This window comes from Aphelocoma coerulescens, chromosome 3 (genome assembly GCF_041296385.1).
Source record: "Aphelocoma coerulescens isolate FSJ_1873_10779 chromosome 3, UR_Acoe_1.0, whole genome shotgun sequence".
Lineage (NCBI taxonomy): Eukaryota > Metazoa > Chordata > Aves > Passeriformes > Corvidae > Aphelocoma > Aphelocoma coerulescens.
In genome coordinates this window covers 119,206,798-119,230,764 of record NC_091016.1, presented here as the reverse complement: position 1 = coordinate 119,230,764, position 23,967 = coordinate 119,206,798, and positions in this window count along the sequence as shown.

The following is a 23,967-nucleotide window of genomic DNA, read 5'->3' as shown; positions in this document are numbered from 1 at the left end:
AACTCCTTACAGGTAAGATGAGAATAGATGAACAAATTCCAGCAAATAACTGAGGGCAGGCTGAGCCAGGGGGAAGCCTGGAGGTCTGGCTGCGCCCCTCACCGACAGCAACTCTGCAGGTACAAAGAGCGAGCTCCTCACCCAAGGGAGCCAGTCCCAAGCTAGGCTGTAAAAGCGGGCAGGTGGAGGCAAAGAAGAACGAGGGACTCTCCATATGGGTTCCACAAGCAGGTTTATTGCAGGTGAAGGATCAGGGATGAAGAGTAGGTTTCAACAGAGGGCCCAGAGATTCTACTCAGAGAGATCAGTGTGGAGAAAGCGGAGATAACCAATAGAGAAGGGCAATAGGGGAGGAGTCTACAGGGAATTAACCAATGGGGAACACTTGTAGGAGGGATAAGAGAACAACCAGTGGGGCATCAAGTAACACAGAACTTTCCAGAATTAATACATAATCAACTAAGGGGATAAATATTTATGAACTTGCACATAAAACCGGCAGGGGACAACAGAAACCAATCATCTTGCAACAGGCAATCGGAGAAACAAAGGATTGTGGGGACTCCCCCTCACCACAGGGGTTGTCTTTAACCATCAGTGCCTGACCGCTAGAGTCTGGATTTTCTTGTTCTCTCTGGGGTCATTGTGGCCACAGCCACTCACACTGCAACAAATAACACTGTCAAATAAACCCAGAATTTCCAGTTCAGGTTCTCTTTAACTCACAGAAACTCAAATCTTTCCAGATCTGGTGTGTGTTTTTCTACTCTGATGCAACTGCTCTTTCGCACATATTAAAATTTAACAGACTAACATGTTATGTTTGAAATTTTAATCTAGACACATAACAAAGTAAGACCTGAGTAGGAATGCAGAAGAACCTGCAATTTAGAATGCCACTGGACCCGGATTTTAAGGGTATTTTTGTTCTCTCTGAGTTTCAGATTCTTAAACATCTTTAACTATCTGGCTCTGAGTGAGGCTCTTTATATGCTAATGATAGGCAGATTAATTCAGTAGCTCACTTGGAAGATTTAAAGAGAGGAAGAGAAGACCTGCCTGCTGGAACACTGAACCCTGGGTACAGCTGTTCAAGAAATACAGCAAAGGACAGGTTTGAACACAAGAGAACATAATGTACAAGTTAAATAGGTTCTTTCTGAGCTTGTAGCAGATTCACTCTTAGCTTTCACTCCTTTCCAATTTGGCATCTGGCCCTTCTTAAAATTTCCCTCTACTAACAGCAGAACAAATTTAAACCCACTCCAGAAGTATATTTAATTCAGAGCTTGTCTTTTCTCTCCTTTTCTGGTAGCTGCTCTGTTGTCAAGCAAAATAGTACTGCCCCTCCCAGTAGAATGAGAAGGATTCCAGCTAAATGCATTGCCCTCCACCTTCCAGCAAACATTCAGAGCTTTATTCCACTAATGAGAGATTTATTTCAGCTGAAGAACATATTCACAGGGGAGCAACTGGTCCAGCTCATTTTCATGCTGATATATTTTCTTCTCTGGGAACTGCAGAGCAACAGCATTGCTGCTGCAGCACACAGCTTAGAAGCCACTAAAAGGCACTCCTGAAAACAGGCATAAAAGGTTTTCTGTCCCCAGATTCTCTACTCTACACTGCAGTGTGGGGGACCCTCTCTAGTCTGAGCCAGATGAATGTGCACCTTCAGAGAAGCTGGATTACTTCTGCTGTTTGACTCTCTGCAAATTTTACAGAAATCTAAATCCCTGATTTAATCTAAGAAATTTGGACCTCATGTCCAACTAAAAAGCAAAAATTTTCAGAAAAAATGGGATCAGAAAGCATCACATGCACTTTAAAAATCAGGGGAGGAAGATACAGCACCACAGTTGCAAGTTTCATACAAGTGTGTGTTCATGGATTCAGATGATGTCTTCAACATCAGTAGTTACAAACTCATCTCCTGCACACTGTATTACTTGATAATAACCCACAAATGGTGACAAACCTATTGTCACTGCCTTGGATTACTGAGCAGAGGTCCACAGTTACACAGCTCTTGTTTTAAGGGTCCTCCAATTGCAAAAGGTTGAAAATCATTGTCACTGTGAGAAATGGACTGAAATAAGTAAAAAAAGAGTCATTGTCTAACTGTTTCACATCTCTTTCTGAAGGTAACTTATATTGCAGCTGACAGAAAGTCAGTTTTCAGTAGATAAGAGCATCAACCAGATCCTTTGTGGTGTGACACAGAAGTTTCCTGCTTGTCGAAGATCTCCAGTGGAACGACGATATTTTAAATTTGAAGGGAAACATTGATCACAAATGTTGCTGGAACCTGAGAGTAAGAAAGTGAATAAAGCCATGCTGAAATGGGTGCAGCAAAATCAATCAGTTTCTAAATTTAAAACTAAATTAACAAAGAACTGAATGATGTTTCCCAAGTTGTTGCAGAAATCTAGAAAAAAAAAAGCAGAGTAAATTAGAAACATACCTATTTCATGGACTTCCCTTCCCTTCCCTTCCCTTCCCTTCCCTTCCCTTCCCTTCCCTTCCCTTCCCTTCCCTTCCCTTCCCTTCCCTTCCCTTCCCTTCCCTTCCCTTCCCTTCCCTTCCCTTCCCTTCCCTTCCCTTCCCTTCCCTTCCCTTCCCTTCCCTTCCCTTCCCTTTCCTCAGAAACCTTACCACCTGTTGGCAGGATAGGTGGAATCACAACCATTCTTAAATCAGGAGACACCCATTACAGCTAGAGCTCCAGGCACACACAGCTTCCCCCTCAGCTTGAATCCCAGCTTTGTTTTCTGTTTTGACACAGAGCACATCCTACAACTCCATAAAGCCAAGAGACATCTGCAGGTAAAGATCTCAGAATCACTTCCTGTAAAGTAAAGAAATGCTGGAGCAAAGCGTTTTCAGAAAAGACAGTTTCCACTGTATTAAAAAACCCCACTGAATTTAACGTGGTTTAGGGCAACTAATAAAGACAAGTGATATTGCAATAAACCTATTTTTTGAGCTGTTCATCTTTCTTTATCATGGAAATGGAGAAAATATGAACAGCATATTCATGAAATATGATGCTGGAATGTGATCACTGCATTAATAGTAATTATTCTACAAGCTGTATTTAATTAACTTCAAGAACTGGAATTCATTGGAGGATGGATTTCAACCACATTCACTCCACTTACTGGTATTGTATGTGATGTAGAGATATATCAGTGCATTTAGTACTTTTCAATAGAGAATGTGAATCCCTGCACCATTTTTGTTAACAACAACACACATACAAACAAAAGCAAACACAAAACCTTCCGCCTGACTGGGTTTTTATCACTGAGGGTGTACCAGCCACCATTTCAATGAGCCCATTAATTTGTGATGGCAGAATTATCTGTTTTGATCCATGTCCTAGAAAAAGTCAGTATTAGTGGAGAAAAGTAAACTCTTTCCCTTAGTACCAAGGAATCCTGAGGAATTTTATCCATGTCTGTTCATGAAGCAGGCAGTGTGCATCCAGGTTGTCTGCAATGGCGTCCCAGGCAGATTTGGTGCTCCTTCCCTCAGAAATCACAAGTGAACCAAGGTGCTCCCTGGGCTGGATCCTGCTCCCTGCACACCACTGGAGAGGAAGGTGTGATGTTTCACCTAATTCAGAATACAAGATGATTTGAATGTGGCTCATTTTTCTCTCTTCTTGATGATGTTGTTATCGTTGTTGTTATTTTTGGTTTTTTTTTTGTTTGGGTTTTGTTTGTTTGTTTGTTGTTTCCTGTATTTCCATCTTTTTCTGCATCTACTTAGGCTGCTATAACTAGAATAAAACTAGAAAGAGAATGAAACAGCCCTGGTCAGATGTCAGTGGCAGGAGTTTGCAAAACCCCACCATGAGTGAGGCTTTGACACCGTGAAACCCCAGCTCCTGTGAAGAGATACCATCTGACTGCTGCCACTGCTGTCATGGGATATGGTTCACTCCTTGGAAACATGAACTATTTCAACTCAGGACAGTCTGACAGGCAAGAAAATAAGTTATCACAGCTTCATCCTTTTCCTGGGGAAAAAGGATAAAGAGTAATGTGGCTCTTTTCACCAGAGTCTGTTCTATTTACAAACACTTTTCTTTGCTGTTCCATTTCAATCCCATACAAACAATTATTAGAAATGCAGATTTATTTTTCCAAATGTAATTGTGTTCTGTAAACCACTCAAGTGCTGCAAACCATGACTAATGTTAGCTGGCAAGGCTCAAAGGGGCAGCAGCTCTTGGACGTAGATGTTTGTGGCATTTCCCTTGGAAAAGAAATACAGAGGCTGAAAAATTATGCATAAAGTATTCCTTACACTCCCCAAAACACTCATTTGCCATTGCTACCTACAGGAAAAACAAATACACACTGAGGAAAAGCCTCCTACGTGGTACTCCCTTTATAAGAAAGTTATGATCACACTATAATTGTAGCAGTGCTGTGCAAGCTTTTCAACCAAGGACTTACCGGTCACTGCCACCCAATAATTACAGTAAATTCAGCTTGCTTCTATTTAATTTTTTGACTTTGCAGACTGGTACTGCAGCAGTGAAAAAGCCTATGTGGCCACGAGCCTGCAGGAGATTGATGTGCAAAGCAAGATGAAATTGTAAAAAAAAGAAGATTCTTAGAGATATCATATGCAGAACGATCAGATAAAATAGGCAAACTGCCTTCTCATCATAACAGTCTTCCTTTTGAGGGTATCTGGGCACAGTAAAAGCTCAACTGATTAAATGTAGGCATCTGTATCAGGTAAGCTGGATCACATCTTGGATTTCATTGCTGTTTAACAGAACAAAATTTCTAGGAAAATAACTTTTACAATTTGTATTTACCTATGAACTTAAAAAAATATATATATTATATTGAAATACTTTATAAAGAAATACGCTGAAATTAGTATTATGTTCAGGGCATTCATAAAGTATAATTACCTTAAAATAGCTGTACAAACTGCACCTATGACAATTGTTATTAAAAAGAATTGTTTTATTTATTTACTATCATATAACAATTTGCTTGCCATAGAAAAACTTTTCAGTTTCATAAATACTCTTTACAGCTGGGGTTTGGTACATGCTAGAATGAGATCCCTGCCAGTGTGAGGACCTGGCTCCAAAACCATCCTTTGGGTAATCATTGTTGTTTGTCAAGTTAGTCGTTGATCCAAATGCACAGAAACATGAATATTCTGGCTTGTTTATAGTAGTAAAGATCAGTGAAAATTGGGGTTTTTTAGTTCCCAAATCTGTCAAGTTTTGTGAAATCTCCATTTTATAGATGAAGAGGTAGAAAATATAGTGTCTTTTCCAAGGTTCAATGGAAGGTCATATACAAACCATCCATTAAAAAGCATTTATTTTATAAAAAAAATGTTCTAGAATTACTAGAATTGTTCTAGAATTATTTACTTTGTCTGTCCTTTTTCTTCTACAGTTTCCCTGTTGGTTCTTGTCACTACAAAATATTTGAATCTTTCTAGGACTACACTTTCTTTTTAAATATTTGTACAAGGAGTTACACAAGGAAGTGCTGGAAGTTAACAGTGTTTTTTGGACAGGAAGATGATAAATAGCACTGAGAAGAATCCTGATTAGAAATCAGTTTTATTGCCTCCCAAACTTGCCAACTCACAAGTTCAGTTGTTTCTGGGGAAGTGTTTTAATGACTTAAACAATATGCAAAAGAAAGACAATATTGATGGCCCTAATCGATGTTGTTAATCACTCCAGGTTTCCAAACCGGGGGACTTGAGAAGTACTAAGGTTCCCTTATCAGCTTTGGTTGCAGCAGAGGTTTAGGAAGGAAATGGCCAATTTTTGCCTCAAAACAGACATTTTTAAACTCAGGAAAAAATGTTTTTGAAAACTTTAACCACAAAAAAAAATATGATCAGGTAGGAAAACATTTGAAAACTGAGCTGCTAAGACAGACAATTGAGAAGAGGAGATAGACACAATTCCTGTCTGAGGGGTGAAATGAATGTCAAGGGTGTAAGTGAGATGAGGTTGAACTGTATCCACCCTTCACTATAAAATGGGAAGAGATTTAAGGCTCCCTAGACTTTTATTAATTTATTATGTTCATGTTTGTTAGTGCTTCTCCTTGAAAAATGTTTATGGTGAGGTTTCTTAAATGTCTGTATATATAAATATGTATTTCTGGTTTCTTACTCTGTAATTTCTTCATTTATAGCTGGAAATGTTGCCAGAAACAAGGAAAGTAAAACAATGTGATACAAAGATTTAGCTCATGGAATTTGGAAAGGTCATAGAAGAAAGTACAGAATAAAACTGGAAAGAAAATAAAACTCTCCAAAACATAATTTGAGCATAAAATGTAAAAGAGCTTTTAGACATGCAGCTCTCATACTGTAAGCTGATCCCAACTGCAGTTTGATATGTCCACTATCAGAATTTCCTGTTACTCAGAATTCATGAGATGTGAAAATGTGCATCTGTGGAGATCAAACGTAATCCTTAAAAAATTCACCATCAAAATGTATAAATAGTCCTGCTATTTATACCAACTGCTTGGAGTTTTATCATCAGAACTGCGGCACTTACAATTGTACACATCAGAGACCAAGGGAGACACGTAAATGTTTTGAATAAAACATAGTTCATTAAGGTTCTTTTAATCCATAGAGTTTTACGAGCTTTAGAAGGGACTCCATATAAAATTAGACCTCATTCATCCAAATAAAATGCATTGAAATAAAATGGGTGAATCTCAGTGAATATTCAGCTCTGCAGTGCTTTTCCACTGCTCAAGGATACACTGCTGAAGTCCTTGCTGCTAAATAACACCCTAATGATTCTTTCTGTCAGCTAAAAGTCTAAAATATAAAAATAACTGTAAATATTTATCTGTCAGTACAGGGGCAGATCTCTATAAAGAACAACATAACCACTGTGAAGTGTTTACATATTTATTTTAAATGCAGTAAAGACTTTCCTCTAAACTGAAAAGAGTGGCTCTATGTAAGGAGCAAATTTAGGTGGAGTTTCTATTTGTTGAGCCTCCCAAATGATGAATGGTTAATAAACTCTCAAGCCTCCCAAATTAAGAATGTTTAAATAGAAATAAAATACTCAGATACAATAGATGGTATTTCATTTTATGTGTTTCATATTTTATATACCTCTTTTTAAGGTAGTCCCTCAGTAATTTTTATTTGTAGTCAGTGGAGAGAAATTGAAACTGGGATTCACCTCATCCCACAGCAGAGGGTAAAACCAGTTCAAATTATTTAAAAAATATAATATTTCTCATATATGATAATTCTGTTCAAGTTCAATGGTTGTTAAAGCCACTAAACCTGGAGTCTGTTGGAGTGTGTGGAGCTTCATCCCTTTATGAAAAGCCACGACGATTCACAGCAGAAGGTCTGACTCAGGGATTTCTAAAAGTCAGTGAAGTCAACAAATTTTGAGGTTAGCATGGTTTGGGAGGACTGAAGATTTTTATTTACTACAGCAGTTTAGTTTACCTCACAACTCTCATCACACCCCACTTAGAGCAGAGAGCACTTTAAAGCTCCACGGCAAATTCTCTGTAACAGATTGGTGGTGTCAGCAAGGTGTCACACACCAAGGTAACACTGAACAAAGCTGCACTTACAGCTCCCTCAAGGCACTTACAATTAACGTACAGGAGCAGTATTCTCCATAAGAGATCCCATTCAATGCATTAAAGGTGTTTTAATGAGCAAAATGCATGAACTTTCCAATTTGCTGCCAGATTAAACCTTACTTTACTTTGCTGCCCGTGATTTGTTCCTGCACAGTCCCTTTTCTCATCCAGGTTCTTATGTGGAGTTTGCACCATGGAATGGATTTGCATATGTCACAACAGCTTCATTAAAAAGCCACACTGTTCAGGCACACAATCTTAATGAAGGACAGATGACAAGGAAAGGACCAGATTTACCGTTTCATAAGAGGAGCAAACAAAACCAAGCTTTTGGTGGAAATTCGGAAGAGTTTTAGACTGAGCTGTCATCCCAGTAGTTTCACAATCAAGTTTCTAACTGTTCCAGTGTTATCATCATGCACTAGATTCAAATAGGGGTTTATGATTAGCTCTAAACCTAGTTAACACTTCCTTGGACTCACCCTATTTGGGGCAGTATGTGAATACAGGAGCTCGTCTGCTTAACCATGAGGCAAGGAGCACCTGATTCCCAGTGTTTGTCAAGGTTCTCTGAATGATTTTGTTATAGGATTATCCCAAAGGCTCAGGACTCAATCCTTTTGCCTGTGCATGACCTGTGAGGTTTATTTTTTTTGGCAGAGGTGTGGTATTTCCCAAAGGAAAAAAAACATGCAGGACTTTTACAAGTGTGTGATTTCCCTTCAGTACTTGGACACTTGGTGCATAGAGTCTGACTCCAACACATGGAGGATAATGATGCACCTGCTTTCAGTGATTACCACAGGGCACTGTAACCATGTGCAGCACCAGATATCCTCAAGGACCGGGAAGCTCCTAAGATTCATGTCCAAAGATTCTGCTATGAGTGTCGTCTGGCTCACGTCAAGCATTTCAAAGCACTGCTTCAAGAAAGAATTCCAGAAACATCAAAAATTCCCTGTTGTCCTCCAATTCAGAGCAGCTGTTTAAAACAAAAAAAAAAAAAAAAAAAACAAAAAAAAAACAAACAAAAAAACCCCAAACAAACAAACAAACAAACAAACAAAAAGAAAAGAAAAACAAAGAAACCAACCCAACCAAAAAGCAGCAGACCCTTAAAGCAGTAGCAGTTGTTCCTTTCTATGAGTGTTTACCTTAGCTCTTTCAACTTGCAGAGACAGTTTTTTAAATTCCTCTTATGGATGAAATAGGTGTTTGTACTTGTAGGAGGACAAAATTGTCCACTGCTGTAAGTGTGCAACCATAGGCAACTAACAGAGCTTCTTTGATTTTCTGTCATATGTCATCAAGCTTCAGCACTTGCTTTAATCTCTGCTACTTTCCCCAGTGCATCCAAATATTTATGCCTTTTTTTCCCTTCCCCTTATGTTTTTCTTGTTTTCTGGCTGAACTTCTGCTTCTGCAGTGTAAGCTCCAGGCTCGGTGCAGACCTGGTCTCAGGCACCAGCTCTAATTATATAATTAAGTCTAGGCAATAAGAAGCAAGCAATACTTTCAGTTTATTTGCTTTGTGAGGAATCACACTCATCTGGGTCAAAATGACCTGACAGATATTTCTACATGCCATCTGTTTCTGTAAAACACATGCTTCTCAGTGTAGTGTTACCCCTTCTCCTCGTGTTTCATTCCTTATCCTGGATTGCTCTTGGATGGGGTGTTTTGCAGAGGCCAGACCCTGTAAAAGCCTTGACACTAGGAAGACACAAAAGCATTAAAATTTTTACTGTCTCAAGAGAGAGACCCTCTCAGTACATCGTGATCATTGGCATCATTAGTAAGATTGCAAGGATTCGGAACATCTCATGTTGGAAGGGACCCGTAAGGATCATCAAGTCCAAATCCCTGCTCCATACAGGACTACCTAAAACTAAACCATGTGACTAAAAGCACTGTCTGCACACTCCTTGAACTCTGACATCATTAGCATCCTCACATTTCAACAGAACAATGAACATTCATTCTATACCGTGAAGAAAAGCAGTATCAAAATGTGATCAAAACTGATAACACTTTATTTACTCTTTCTTCTTGCCTCAGCTCCTTCTCAAGGTGTTCTCCCTTATGCTGCTGCCTTCACTTTCTTGGTGTTCCACTTGAGAGCACACAACCAACAGCTTTCCTAAAACATGGTCATTGCCAAGCTTCTGTTGGTGGGCAGCACTTGAATTAACCCTGTTCTGAATTGTGCCTCACAAAATTCATGGGAATAGGTGTATGTCATGTACCAGTGGTTTCTGAGCTGCAGGCTATAGGGCTGCAATTACAAGGGGAGCACCTGTCCTCCTTTTATCATTTTACTGGTGACACCGATGCCATTGGACATTATCCTCTAGAGGACAACCTATATTAAGAACCCCCCTGGGGTTCTGCCAGACTGTGCCTGCAGAGCTGAGATTTCAGCATGGACAGTACCATGATAAAGCCTTTTTTAATGTGTCTTTGGCCACATCTGAGAAGAACACGCAGTGGCTGAAATCACACTCCTTCAAACAGCAGCTGTTCTAGATGAACTCCTGTTTTCTCTGTGGCATTCTTACCAATAGTTTACCTGGTAAGGACAAGTTAAAAAAACCCCAAACCATTTAAAATTAAATTCCATGATTTTAGTTTTCTGGAATGACCATGTCTAGTGACCTGGTATGCATTATAATGAGGGCTGCTGTGAGGAGCCAGAATGAACCCAGAATCTGGGATCACAAGCTCTTCCCCAGCTGGAACAGCTTTGGGAAAAGAGAAACAGAACAGGATAACCAAAGACTTGCTGTGTCAGAAAGTACTTTTGGATCTGTTGGCTGTGATGGCAAAGTCATAGCAGCTACCACAGTCCCTGGCCTTCTGCATGGGCAGTGGTTTTCTTCTTCTACTGCTCTGCACCTCAGGGTTGTCACTCTGTCACTCTTCATGAGGCTGCTCTGTAACCAGGAGCACAGAAATGCAAGGTGCATAGAAGTGAAATATAGCCCTTTAAAATGAGCAGGGAAACAGAATGAAGTTCTCCAAGCAGTGTAGCCAAGGAGGTGGGAATATGTGTGATATGTGTGGGAGCAGAAGGAGAAGGCATGTATTTTTAAGACAGTTTTACTATCAAAAGTAGAATTTTGTTTAATCTGCCCTCTCCTTCAGCATCCCATTCAACCAGTTGGTGCTACAGCACACCAGATTTGGGGTTTGCTCTTTTTCTCACCATCCTTGTATGTGTCTCCTACAGTTTCTACATCTTTCCTCAAGTCTGTGTTTGTACTTTGCCTGTTTTTCTGTGTTTCTATCAGCTGTCTTCTCTTGTGTCTTATTTTTTCGCTCCCTCATTTAGTTTCTCTTCTGTCTTTCTGACTTACTGTGTTCTCCTGGCCTCCTTCCAGCTTTGCAGCAGTATTTGTCCTCACAGCATCTTGCAAGGTTTTCCTTGTGCAGCTAGGTCTTTTCTTTTTCCTAAATTATTAAAAATTCTAGGCCTTTTCAGACTTCATTTTCAAGTGCAACATTTTCAGGTGTATATCTGAGACACTCCCATCAACCTCTGTTCACCTATTAAAAAAACAAACAAACAAACAACTCTTGCTGTAGAGGTGTCGAATAGAAAAACACCATTTGCCTAATAAGAAAGAAAAGAGCAGAAGGTTTCTCTAGGGGAAACAACTCAGTCAAAGCAAAGATGCACTTATAAATACATCTCCACCGCTCCTCATTTTGGGAACAGTGACTTGGATCTCCCAAAAGTAGGTACCTGGTGAATGATTGGCTGAATTTACCCTCCAAGATCTGCAGGATCATTGATCCCCTCTCTGCTGATTTAGACACTTGGTTTCCATGTAGATATTTCCATGCAGACCCTTCTGTTGTGTTGTCTGAACTTGAGACTGAACCCTGCCCACAGAGTCCACCAAACTCACTAAATGCCTCATTCCAGAAAAGGTCTTTCAAATCCTAGACATGTTTCAGAAGTCAGGAATGAAATGGCACATCAGGGCTCAATTCAGGCACAGACACAAAGAGATCTCATGACCTTTGAGATACACTGGGGTGTCCAAAGATAACCAGACAGGTTTGGCAGATGCAGCATTTAAGGAGACCTATGTGTTTTGGGATGTCACTGTCAGGTCAGGGAGGGTAACTCCAGACATCTCAAATGCTTATGCTCAGTGAAGCTGCACTGTGGGCACCTAAGGAAATCTATATTAAAATTAGACAATTATTATAAGCACCATATCTCAGCTTTGACGACATGACAATCCTTCCTCTCCTCAGTCAGCACACATAACTGTGCTGCTCTCACCTCCTCTCTTGGAGGATACTGCACAGTTTCTCACTATAATCATCTACAAATAGTAAGTTATAATTATGAGGGTGGTGAGGCCCTGGCACAGATTGCCCAGAGAAACTGTGGATGCCCAGTTCCTGGAAGTGCTCAAGGCCAGGTAGGATGGGGCTTAGAGCAACCTGGGATAGAGGAAGGTGTCCTGCCTATGGAAGGGGGGTTGAAATTAGATATTGTTGAAGGTCTCTTTCAGCCCAAACCATTCTATGATTTCATGATTTTATGTTCTGAGTTGTTGGGTTGTTTTTATATATATATGTATATATGTTATCATTTCAGCACTGCATCATGACACAATACTTCAACCACTCTGACTCAGGCTGAGGCTGGATATGCAGCAGTGATCCTGTTTTTCACAGGCTAACAGCTGTAGGTATTTCCTTTGCTTCCTTGCCTTTTTTGAAGATGTGAGCCTTCCTATTTCTTTGTTCTCCATGTCACCCTGCTCATACTTGATTTCTTTCTAAAACATTGTGCAATGTCCCCATTGAACACCTTCCCAATATGTTTTCCATAATTTCCATTCAATCCAGAGGCTGCCCTCCTGCTCAGTCTAGTTTGTTTTTTCCTGATAGTCCTATTCCCAAGCTTTCCTGTCAGAAAGTGAAATTTCCAGTGAAATTTCCAGTGAAATTCTGAGCATGATGCAGTGCTCCATGTCTCTCTCACTTTATGGAACACAAACAGTTATGGCCAAAATCCACCCATGAGATGTTATTGAAGAATCTGATATGTCTTGAAGTTATCATTGTTGATAGTGGCTGAGCTTTCCCATACCAAGGTCCAACTATTCTTAACACTTGTGAAACAAATTAATATTTGTAAAAATTTGGTACTGGGCTGATATTATTTCTTACTAAAATGAGAGTACAATCATCAAAGCATGCATACATATTCATAGAAAATATTCAGATCCTTTTAGAAAAGGATCTGAATATTTTCTCTTTTGGGTCCCACTTTACCAGCATAATTTTCACACTTGCAGTTGACCTGTCCATTCCTTGAGCTGGACTTTATCACCTCTTAACTGTCCTCATTTTGAGCCTCTGTGAGTCAATAGTCTCCAAAGATGGGCTTAGGTTTTACGTTTTCATTCCTCTTTTTGTGTTTTTCTTTTTCTGTTGAGTATCTTGGCTAGAGGAAGTCTTTAGCACTATGGAGATGAGCTCGCATTTAATACTGATGTCCCTCCTCAAGCCAATTGCAAATGACTAGAGCTCTTTGATCTCCTGAGGGAGAGGATTTTCAATAATTACTTACTTCAGCCCTATTAATTCTCAAAGTAAAATACAGACTTATCTTGGACTCCAGGACTGGGGAAGCAGATCCAGAAGCTGAGCCTTAAGGAGTTAAGAAAACCAGGTTGTTCAGCTGAAATATCATGCTTGGCCTTCCTTTTGTACTGTAGAGAGTATACTCCTGGTCTGGCTCGGGCTTAAGAAGTGGGGCTTTCTTTGTTAGAAATAGTCAGTAAAGCCACAGTCACCTGAGACTGCCAGCCCTGGGAAGGATTCTGCAGTGAGGCGGCTGCAGAGGAAGTGAAGGACAACCAGTGCCCCAGGTCTGCCTCTGGAATCAGTCACACTCATCCTCCAAAGCTGGAACATTCGATGATCTGCACCTTCCTTTCCCACCCATGTCCTGGCAGCAGTCCTTGCTTTGCCATTCCCATGGGGGAAGTGAGAGTCCACAATCACAAAATCACCTCTTTCAGCTGCCACTGCTGCTGGTGTAGCTGAGCAAACTTCTGCCTGTGTATGGAAGGAGTCACAGATCCTGGGAGCAGCTCAGCTCCAGGATCAGCCATGGGATGGCAGCAACTTGAGGGGTTTTTGCAGCTGTACTGTGACAGAAAGGGGATGGGAGGCGTCACTTGAGGTCTGGGGCATGGAGCTGAGGGCTACATAACTGTGAAATTAAGAAGAAACTATACATCAAACCAATTATTTAATTATAGTTTAATATGAATTCTCTGATGTCCTTTGATTTATGTTTGTCAGCCTGTAAAGTTTAAAAAATTTTCTCCTCTGCCTGTGCCGCCTGTGGAGCTGTGTCTTTGATAATTTATGGTTTTTAGGACCCAAGGAAAAGTACTGGAAGGCCACAGTTCACAGCTTGGAGACTGTGGAGGTGGACACTCAGAAATACCTGAGAAACAGGGGCTGAGAAGGAAAAATATAAGGAAAATTATAAGGAAAATATAAGGAAAAATACAAGCCAGACCATATATATGACTTTTCCTTGGTGTTGGTGGGAGAATTTTTGCTGTCCTGCCTTAGCACAGTGCATAATCAAAAAGTGGAAAGCACTGGGATGCAGAAAAGCCATCAGGTATCCAAAGAATTAGATGAAATAAAATCAGTGCAATTTGCATTTTAAATATCTTTTTTGGGGACACTGTGGCTTGTGAATTGCTATGTTGAATTACAAAATTGACTAGATTAAATGCCTTGCATTTTGTGCAGCAGTCCAGTTTCCAGCTCCCTGATTGTGGGGGGCTTCTTCTCTCCCTTCTTTCATTCCACATGCAAAAACCACAAACAAACAAACAAAAAATCCTACTCATTGAGTCTAATTTTTAGTATCTTTAAATGAGTGTTTTTTTCAAACCTGAGCTCCTTTTTCATAGCCAAGGAAAAAAATTCTTACAAAAACATGCATCTCAGCCCTGTTTCCATCCATTTTCAAATGATTACAAATGTCACTTTTAGCACTTTTTAATTGGAGTGTAATGGGGCATCACTAGATTCTGTAACCTTGCAGTCTGGCCTTTATCCCCTCTTATCCTTTCACTTAAATGTCGAATTCAGCAGGAGCTATGACTGTTTCTATTAAGACCAAATTAGACCCATGGATGGAGGAGAATAATGTTCGATACCCATTAAAAATGAGCAGTGCTCAGTGATCTCATGGTGCATTTTCCTCCACGACAACATTCTCAGTCTCTGTGTGCTTCTGAGACTCACCTGTCTTGCAGAACCACAGTGTCCAACAGTGAAAGTAATGCTGTTTCAACACTTGACTCTACTAATACCAAGTGTGAAATCTATATTGATGTTTAACAATCCAAAAAGATTATATTCCAGCTGATCTAATTCTTTCTATTTTCATTCAAAAAAAGCTTCATTTCATCCAGTAAAATTTACTGCAGAACTATTTGTGCCCTAATCAGCATATTCACATCTTGGGTCTGTCCATAGCACCATTGCTTTCATGAACCTCAGTGTATCTGTAGATTGGTTAAACTTGCTTTTGCAGAGCCATTAAGTGCTTTGCAATAATTCCAGAAATCGTCTGAATTTACCTCAGTTCTTACAGCTTAATTGTGCAGGTAGGGTTGGCATCATACACCCAACAATTTCGAGGGAAGGTAATCATAGAATCATAGAAGGGCTTGGGTTGGAAGGGACTTTAAAGATCACCCAGTTCCAACTTCCTGCCATGGGCAGAGACACCTTCCACTATCCCAGGTTGCTCCAAGCCCCATCCAACCTGGCCTTGAACACTTTCGGGAATGGGGCATCCACAGCTTCTCTGGGCAATCTGTGCCAGGGCCTCACCACCCTCAGAGGGAAGAATTTTTTCTTAATATCCAATTTAAACCTGCTCTCCTTCAGCTTGAAGCCATTCCCCCTTGTTCTGGCTCTCCAGACCCTCATAAATAGTCTCTCTCCATCTTTCTTGTCACTTCCTTTTAGGTCCTGGAAGGCCACAATTAGGTCACCCCAAGGCTTCTTCTCCAGGCTGAACAATCCCAATTCTCCAAGCCTTTCTCATGGGAGAGGTGCTCCATCCCTCTGATCATCCTGGTCTCCCACCTCTGGACTCGCTCCAATGTCCTCCCTGTGTGGGGACCCCAGTGCTGGATACAGTTATCCACAGTTATACACACAGAAGGAGTGCCTCTGAACTTAACCAATAACAAGTCAACTACAAAGGAACTGAAGCTATTCAGACTCACTTTGCAATGCCCACAAAATGTTAACAAGGAGAAGAGAATGGAAACAGAAAACAACACTTGTAAGTTTGCTAGACAAATATTTTCCCTTACAGGTGTCTTAATACTTGGGAAAGCTCACAAATAGAACTGAGCAGGGAACAAAGTAGATTAACTTCCACAAGGAAGTTCAGTTGCTGAGTTGTTGTTGCTCTGATTAGGAAAAAAAAGCTAAACTTTTTTTTCTGCATAAAATCCATGTAGAGTTTGTTTAAATTCATCCCTATGTGTTTATTATCTGGTTTTATGCTACATATGATTTTACAACAAAATAAATAGGTGGGAAATTTAAAGTATTTTTACACCATTTTACCCCTAAAATACCAAAAGAGATAGTTTTAAGGGTATTTTAGATGCCTCCCATTATACAGAATGGATACAACACTTGTTTTCACTGAAATTTAATTTCTTAGCCAGAAATGATAATTCAAAAATCTCCCAAGACTTACAGACCTCAGTATTTGTGCAGATTCAGAGCAGTAGATAGATGAATACAAAATCAACCACAGTCACTTCTCACCTCTTCCTGTTCATTTTCACTGGTGTTTTTCACCCACTCCCACAATGCCTAGAATGAGGTCTTTCAGCTCTCTGTTGCCCTGGATTTTTTTCCTGAAATGTAATCCTGAACAGATTCACTTGCTGAGCTTGTGCCCCTTCCTCATTACCTCTGCTGGGAGCAGAGACTGGAGGCTCCCCTGAGCTTGGGAATGGGTTCCAGCTCTTGCTGGCAACATGGAAAAACATTAACAAGGCCTGAGTCAACTTGCTATGACCTGACACAAACCCTGCATCTCAGCCTGACAATGCTCCCATTTGTGGGGCTTTTTCATGCCTCTGTTAATGCACTACTGGGCAGATCAGTATCTGTTTAAGGAGCTTCCTTACCCTGGTGGACACACTGTGATTTGACTGTCAAAGTCTGTATTTCTATAGCATTTCTTCAGAGCTGGCTGCGTGATCATATGGATCAGAGAGGGGCAGAAGAAGACCATGATCTCAGAGAAGAGGCAGTGGGTCAGGTCAAACCCACTCCCTGTCGTTGCACTTTGAGTTTCCTGTGGACTCTCATCAGAAGTGTCTGGGGTCACAAGGCTCTGGGATTACAGTGAACACCTGATGTGGTTCTTCACTAAGTTGTGTTTCTTAATAAAATCTTCACATTCAACTCAGCTTTGCCTAACCCTAAGCTTTGCCTATTTCTAATGGTGTTGTCTGGAACTTCACAAAGCAAAGGAATGGTTGTGCCATTCCAGCTCCTCCCCACTGTCCCCACCATTGTTTGACCCAGTCATAGGCTGGCGCTGTACAGAGTGCACAGGAGTGGAGAAAGGGGGCAGGAAATTCATGGTTTGAACTCGTATGACTCTGGCAGGATGCACAGCCAAAATGCAGGAAAGGAATTCTACCAAAGGCACAAAAAAATGTAATTCACTGGATTCACATTGACCTACAGCAGACACAAGCTGAGAAGTCCAAGAGCAGTCCAGGACTGAAAATTAGCCATGATTAAACCATCCCATCTGGTGCTTTATTGGCTGCAAGTAGACATGCTAGATTTTATGTTAGCCACAACCCAGTCTATTTGCAAAAAGTGCTTGTGTTTGAAGTAATCCATCTCATTTTCCCCGGTGGGGGGAACTGGTTGAGAAAGAAAGACAGCAGCAGCATAAAACAGGTGTGTTTATTCACAAGGTACGTCATGCACTGGCAAGACTGGCAGTCTGCTTCTGTTTCTTCAACAGACTCCTGTAACCTTTAATATGTTCCTTGATCTCACTCAAAACCCTTTAAAGTCACTTCAAAATGACTGAAAACTGAGATTGGAGCTCAAAGGTGTAGAGACATCAAGGATTAATTTGCTTTTTACCATGGTCATCAGGGAAAGATGAACATGTTCATCACTAACTTCAGGATGTGAATTAAAAAGTGAAAAGAAGTTGGAAAGGTGGAAAAGGAGAAAAAAACATCAGTCCATCCTTAAGTCTGACTGCTCACCAACTGATGGTCCGCAGCTGACCTTGGAATAAAAAATTAAGCCAATGCCACCCCATTTCAGCCACTGCTTTGCAAAAGCCCAGATTCTCTTTTGAATAGAGTCTACATTGAAAATTTTTATAAGCAGTGTCAAACAGCCCAGATCAGTTATGTTAGCAGAGTGCTGTCGTGGAGAAACACTCTGTGAGCCTGAGCAGGAGGCTGAACTGCAGCCACAACAGCTTTGGAAGGAAGAAGAAACCTCCCATCCTTGCCTGTCTCGTGACATGAAAAAGAATCTGGAGGCATGAACTGGGATGGAGGACCTGTGCTATTTTCAAGACTTGAATCATGGAATAATTAGGGTTCAAAGGGACCTCAAAGGTCATCTGGTTCCAACTCCCCTGCCATGGGCAGGGACACCTTCCACTAGCCCAGGTTGTTCAGAGCCCCATCCAACCTGGCAGCAAAGGCTTTGAGAGGTTAGAGGAAGTTTTAGGACCACAATATAAAAGACATGTTTCTGAAACTTCATTGAAAGACGTGTTATAGACTTGTCTGAAACAGAAAATATTGCAATTTTGGGGGGGAAAAAATGGTTGTTTACACTTCAGAAAGTTTGTTTTCATGCTAAAAAGATGCTTCCTTCTTCAGGATAATTTCTGCTTATGTTCAGATATTTTACGTATTCAACAATATTTAAGATCATTGAGACAAAATCCATTTAAGTCCTAAACAAGGTCTTTACTCTGTAGGTTGGCAGGCAGATGGGGAAATCTCCACTTAATCCCAAGAAGAAAGAGAGAGTTAAAGAATTTTTTCATTTAGAGATCTGAGGTCTGCTTCTGAATATTCTTGTTCAGTTGAGCAAGTTGCCTTTGCTATTAATTTTAATGATGCTCTAAGACCAGCAGAGCCATCTCCCGTTACTGAGCATCCCTAACAGAGTGTGAGACCCACCTGCCCTGGCTCTGTCACTGTGAACAAGCACATCTGCACCACAGTGTCCCTCTGTGCTGCACAGCCCAGACAGGAGAGAGGAAGTCAGGTTCTAAGATGCTGGCTGAAAAATTAAATTTTCTCAACAGTAAGAAACACAGAAGATAAACAAGAATGTTACTAAGCTTGTAGCCAGTACCTGGTCATTTTGGCCTGAGAGGTAAATAGAAGTGATAAAACAAACTTTCCTAGCTTAATTCTCTTACCCAAGTTGAAAGTAACAAGGAAATACTTGTGCTCTTCTTAATGGTTTCTGAGCCCTTACTGACTCTAAGGATATCCACACTGATTATCATAGAAACATAGAGTCATTACTGTTGGAAAAGACTTTCAAGATTACCAAATCCAGCTCTGGATCTGCCCCCACCACCAGATTCACCATTAAACCATGTCCTCAAGGGCCATTTCCACAGGTTTTCTGTACACTTCCAGGGATGGTGACTCCATCCCTCCCCTGGGCAGTCTGTTCCAGTGTTTTTCAACTCTTACCATGAAGATTTTTTTTCCTGTTATCTAATGCTAACCTCCCCTGGGGCAACAAAAGGCAATTTCTCTATCCTAGGAAAAATAATCCAATCTGGCCCTAAATTCAAACACTGTAACAAAGCAGCCAAGGACACACCTTGCTTTTGGGTAGTTTGTGCTGTCTCCAAGCCAGCTTTCAGTTAGATCAGATATGTAGTAAATGTTTTATAGGGAAAAACAGCCCAAGATTACACAATTTGTAATCATAGTGAGAACATCTCAAAAATTTTAGAATTGAAGTTCTTTGCTTTCCTAGTTTCAACTTTATTTGTGACAACTATCACCCAGAATTGCCATACTTATAATTTTTATTGAAAAACTGGGGGAATGGGAGTATGACAGTTACAGACAAAGACTAGAAAAATAAAATTTATGAGAAGAACACAAAAACATGGGATGATTTCTCCAAAATGCCTTTTCCAGGGAAAAATACAATCAATCATAATTCTCAATCTGGCTTTGCTAATGTTTCCAGTTTTAATTACGAACAGACCAGAAAGCTAATCAGGGAAGAATCATACCTGCTAATGTGTGATCAGAGGAGACAGCTTGTCCTAAAAATTTCTGAGCGACAGTGGTCCAGAAAATTAACAACTGTCTCTACATACAGAGAGGCAAAGTCATAATTAAAAGAGGAAAGCAAATAAAATAAGAGCTTCTGTTGGCCATATTTCTTCATCCAATGCAGATCTATTTGTGGCATTCAATTATAAGTGTAAATCAGTGCTACTGCTTTGCTAAAATTACAATGCAATATTTGTTGCAGTGGTGCATTGGTTTTAACACTGCTCTGTTCCAGCTTGCCAAGGTCATCAAAAGTGAATTCTGAAAAGCCAAAGATCCCTACTAAAAACAACTGTTTCCCATGGAACAGATCCTAGAAGAGATAAAGTCTGATGCAGAAAGTGTGAGAAACTTTCACAGTGCTACTCTTAAATATAAGTTGAAATAACATATCTCAGGAGGATAAAGAATAGGAAATCAAAGGCTTTTGTGAGACAATGGTGACAAGAGGCTTGGCTGCTTTTCTGTTTTATCCCTGAGAGATCATCCTTCTGGGAGCCCTTGTGACTTTGGGACAGTTTTGGGAAGGGGGAGTATAGCTAGCAAAAGGAAGAGTTTGTGGAAAACGTAACAAAATCAGTCTGTTAGCACATGCTATAGGCAAATAGTTTTCTCCACAGGAGGCCAATTTAGCTCCAGAAATGTGGAGTGTATGCATTATTTATCTGCCAGAACACAGAACCTAAAACTTGGTGGGAGATAGATGACTTGGGCTTGTATGAAGGTACTCTAAGATGACAGAAGTCACAGATTATGTGAGAGGATGTGGCAGGGGCAAAACCTGCTTAGGTGTTTAAGCTCAGTCAGAACAGAAGCAGTTTATTCATTTTTTATCAACACATGATTAACTGACAAATGGCAAACTGTCTGCTCAGAGTCAGGCTCAGTTGTGTGACAGATGATCACAGGACTAGACACTTACAAATGTTAACTCCTACAGATTTCTAACCGTGCTGTCCCTCCCTGGCTGGGTACCAGATCCCTGCAGCATCCCAGGGAGGATGTTTGGCCTGGCCTGGGCAGGCTGGTGATGCCACAGAGCAACTTCTGGCAGACCGAAACCAGGCCCACTCTGCTACTCCTCTCCCTTCAAGATTTCTCTACTACAATACAAATTTTCATGCCGCTCCTTTAGTTTATTTGGGATGGCTCTTCATTTCAGAAATTCTTTTAGAGCTCACCAGTTACTGTTTTATATGGCTTATGGTCATCATCTTAATATGATGAGTTTGGGGCACACTGCCCTCCAGTTTGTGTGTTTTATGCATGCTCCCTGTGTGCTCTCACATTCAAGGCAAACGGGTATGATTGTCCAGGCTGTTTGCCAAGTGGGCTGTACAAGCTCTCCCATAAAGTATGAGAGCCACATCACCTTAAACTGCATCTCCAGCCTTGACTTTTAATACTACAATTTTGATTGTTGTATTTAAAAGATGTTGAAAGAGGCCACTTGCTCTCATAGTTTCCTGCTTGGGTTCCCAGTGGTGTTTTCCCCTTGAAGTTTATTCCTTGCATATAATAAGTCTTCCTTTTTTCATGTCTCTGTGTTTATACTGATAAAATTGTCTTTAAATTTAGCTGCTTATTCTATTCATTGCCTGTGGGCTGAAGCCATAAATCTCTAACAGCCGTAACCAGAGCATCTGGCAGCCATTTTACATTTGGTTCACAGGAAGAAATGGAAAAGGAGACTTATGTGTTAAGCTTTCTCCTTGAAAACGTGCAGTTATTCCCTTTGTTTTGAATAGAAAAGGAGGATATAAATGATCCTAGGTGTCTCAAGAAAATACTGCAGGGCAAACCGTATATTCCTTGCCCATGCAAATCACATTAGTGAGAGCTGTGGATTAATTGGTCCAATCCCCATATAATTTTATCACATTTTCTTTGCTCCTTCCCTGCCGTATAACCTCATTAAACAGTTCTCTTTGCCTTGTAGAGAGAGAAAGAAGTAGCTACTTACCCTCATAACTTTGGTATGCATGTACATAACAAATTTGAATTGTAGAAATAAATACAGATAGTGATCTCTCTATTAACATTCTCTGTACACAAAGACAAATGAAAAGACAATGTCATTAGGATCCCAAAGAGAGTCAGTATTGACTGAAGGATGGCAGCTAAATGAGAAGAAGGAGCTGTAGAAAGTTTTAACTTGCTTTTCTCAGACTTCTTTACTGTGATCAGATTTTTTCTGCAGTACTGATGTGTATCATTTGGCAGGCCAAGCAAGGAGTTGCAGTACCACGGGAACTATTTACAAGTGTAAAAGGGTACACAAGTGAGGATACAAGTGTATTCTCAAGTATGTTACTGATGTGCTAACACAATTTCATGGATCCCAGTGGACTGTGTTATGTTTCACATAGCTGAAGCACAGTGCAGCTGGCAGTAAAATACACAGAGATCTCCACTTGTTTTGGTAAGTTTATTAGTTTCTGAGCTCAGCTGACTCTACCTGCTGCTCACTTATTATTTCTGCAAGCATTAGAGAATTGAAAAGCTGACGGGAGCCCCGGGCCTCACTTGGAGCTCAGGCAACTTACAATTGGATGCTTCGGTGCTGTTAAGATGCCACATGCTGTTGTGCTTCCTGCACTATGTTAAAAATGATGTTGCAGATGTCTTTTTACGTCTGTAAGGCTTAGTACAAGTCTTACCAGGGGTGGGGAGTCTTGCTCTTCAGTTCTTCTCATCCCATTTCTGGATAAAGTCTGTATTGGCTACTGAGCTTGCAAGAGATAAGCAAATCCTAAGTCCGAAGGGACAATTGGCTATCATGAGGTCTTCTTTTTAATTAAGAGGGCTGAGAAGCAGTGACTTTGCTGTACTTTCTCTATACAAGTGCAGAAGTAGGATTAGTGATGCACTCTTTTGGGACATTACATTAATTTGAGGGAATCTTGCTTTGAAATGAGCATCATCGAACTTCATCCGGTTTCAGTTTTGTACACCCAGCAGCTCAGGACACATCACTTTACCTGAAGGAAGAAGAGCCTTCTCCATAAGCAGGTGGGTGAACATGTCTGTATGATGGACATCTTTAGCTGTGGCCCTGGTGTTAGGAAGGGAGTTTGTGAAAATGTACTGTGAAGAGTGTGAGGTATTCTTGTCACAACACCGGGCCAGCTGAGGAACCTGACTCCTCACAAAAAATAAAGAATTAACACACACACATCTGTTTTAACAGGAAACCTCTTCTTTGATCTCAATTATACGTGGTGGTTGCAAATGAAGAAGGGGTAACACTATGTAGTAGTAGGTCTATTCTATAAAAATATGGCCAAAACAACATGTCCAACCTAATTTTTGAAGAGTTAATGGTAAGGTGGTAAGTTACAGATGAGATACACAGCCCATCCTTAGGATTGATAGGGATTCTTAGTGTGAGTGGCATGTCTGCAGTCAGGGAATGGGATGTGCACTTCTGACTGCATCCTGATCCCAAGAGTCCCAAACTTGGTTTGGAGCCAGGCTGATCAGACCAAGGCTGGGGAGAAGCTCATGCACAGAATCCGCTTCCCAGGCCGAGGCAGTTTGTGTCACACTGTCTGGGAATACATCCTGTGTGAGTGTGGAGTGAGACCTTAACTGCCCTTTGAAAACATCCATCCTGATGGCTGATGTCAGTAATTCATTCTGCATTATCCAGCCACTGCTTATTGCTGAATCCCATCACCCTGAGTGAGTGCTCTAGTGAAAAGCAGTGGTGGTAAAATATCTTTAGTAAAGCTTTTGACATGTGATTGCAAAGCATTTTCTGTGATTGAGAAAAATACAGGCTGGATGAATGGGCTTAAATGGGCTGGATATTAGTTGGATTACCAGACTTAAAGGGCAGTAATGAATAGTTCAGCATCCAGCTGGCAACCAGTAAGTGGAGTACAATAGGGACTGATTCTGGGACAATATTATTCCACATCTTTATCACT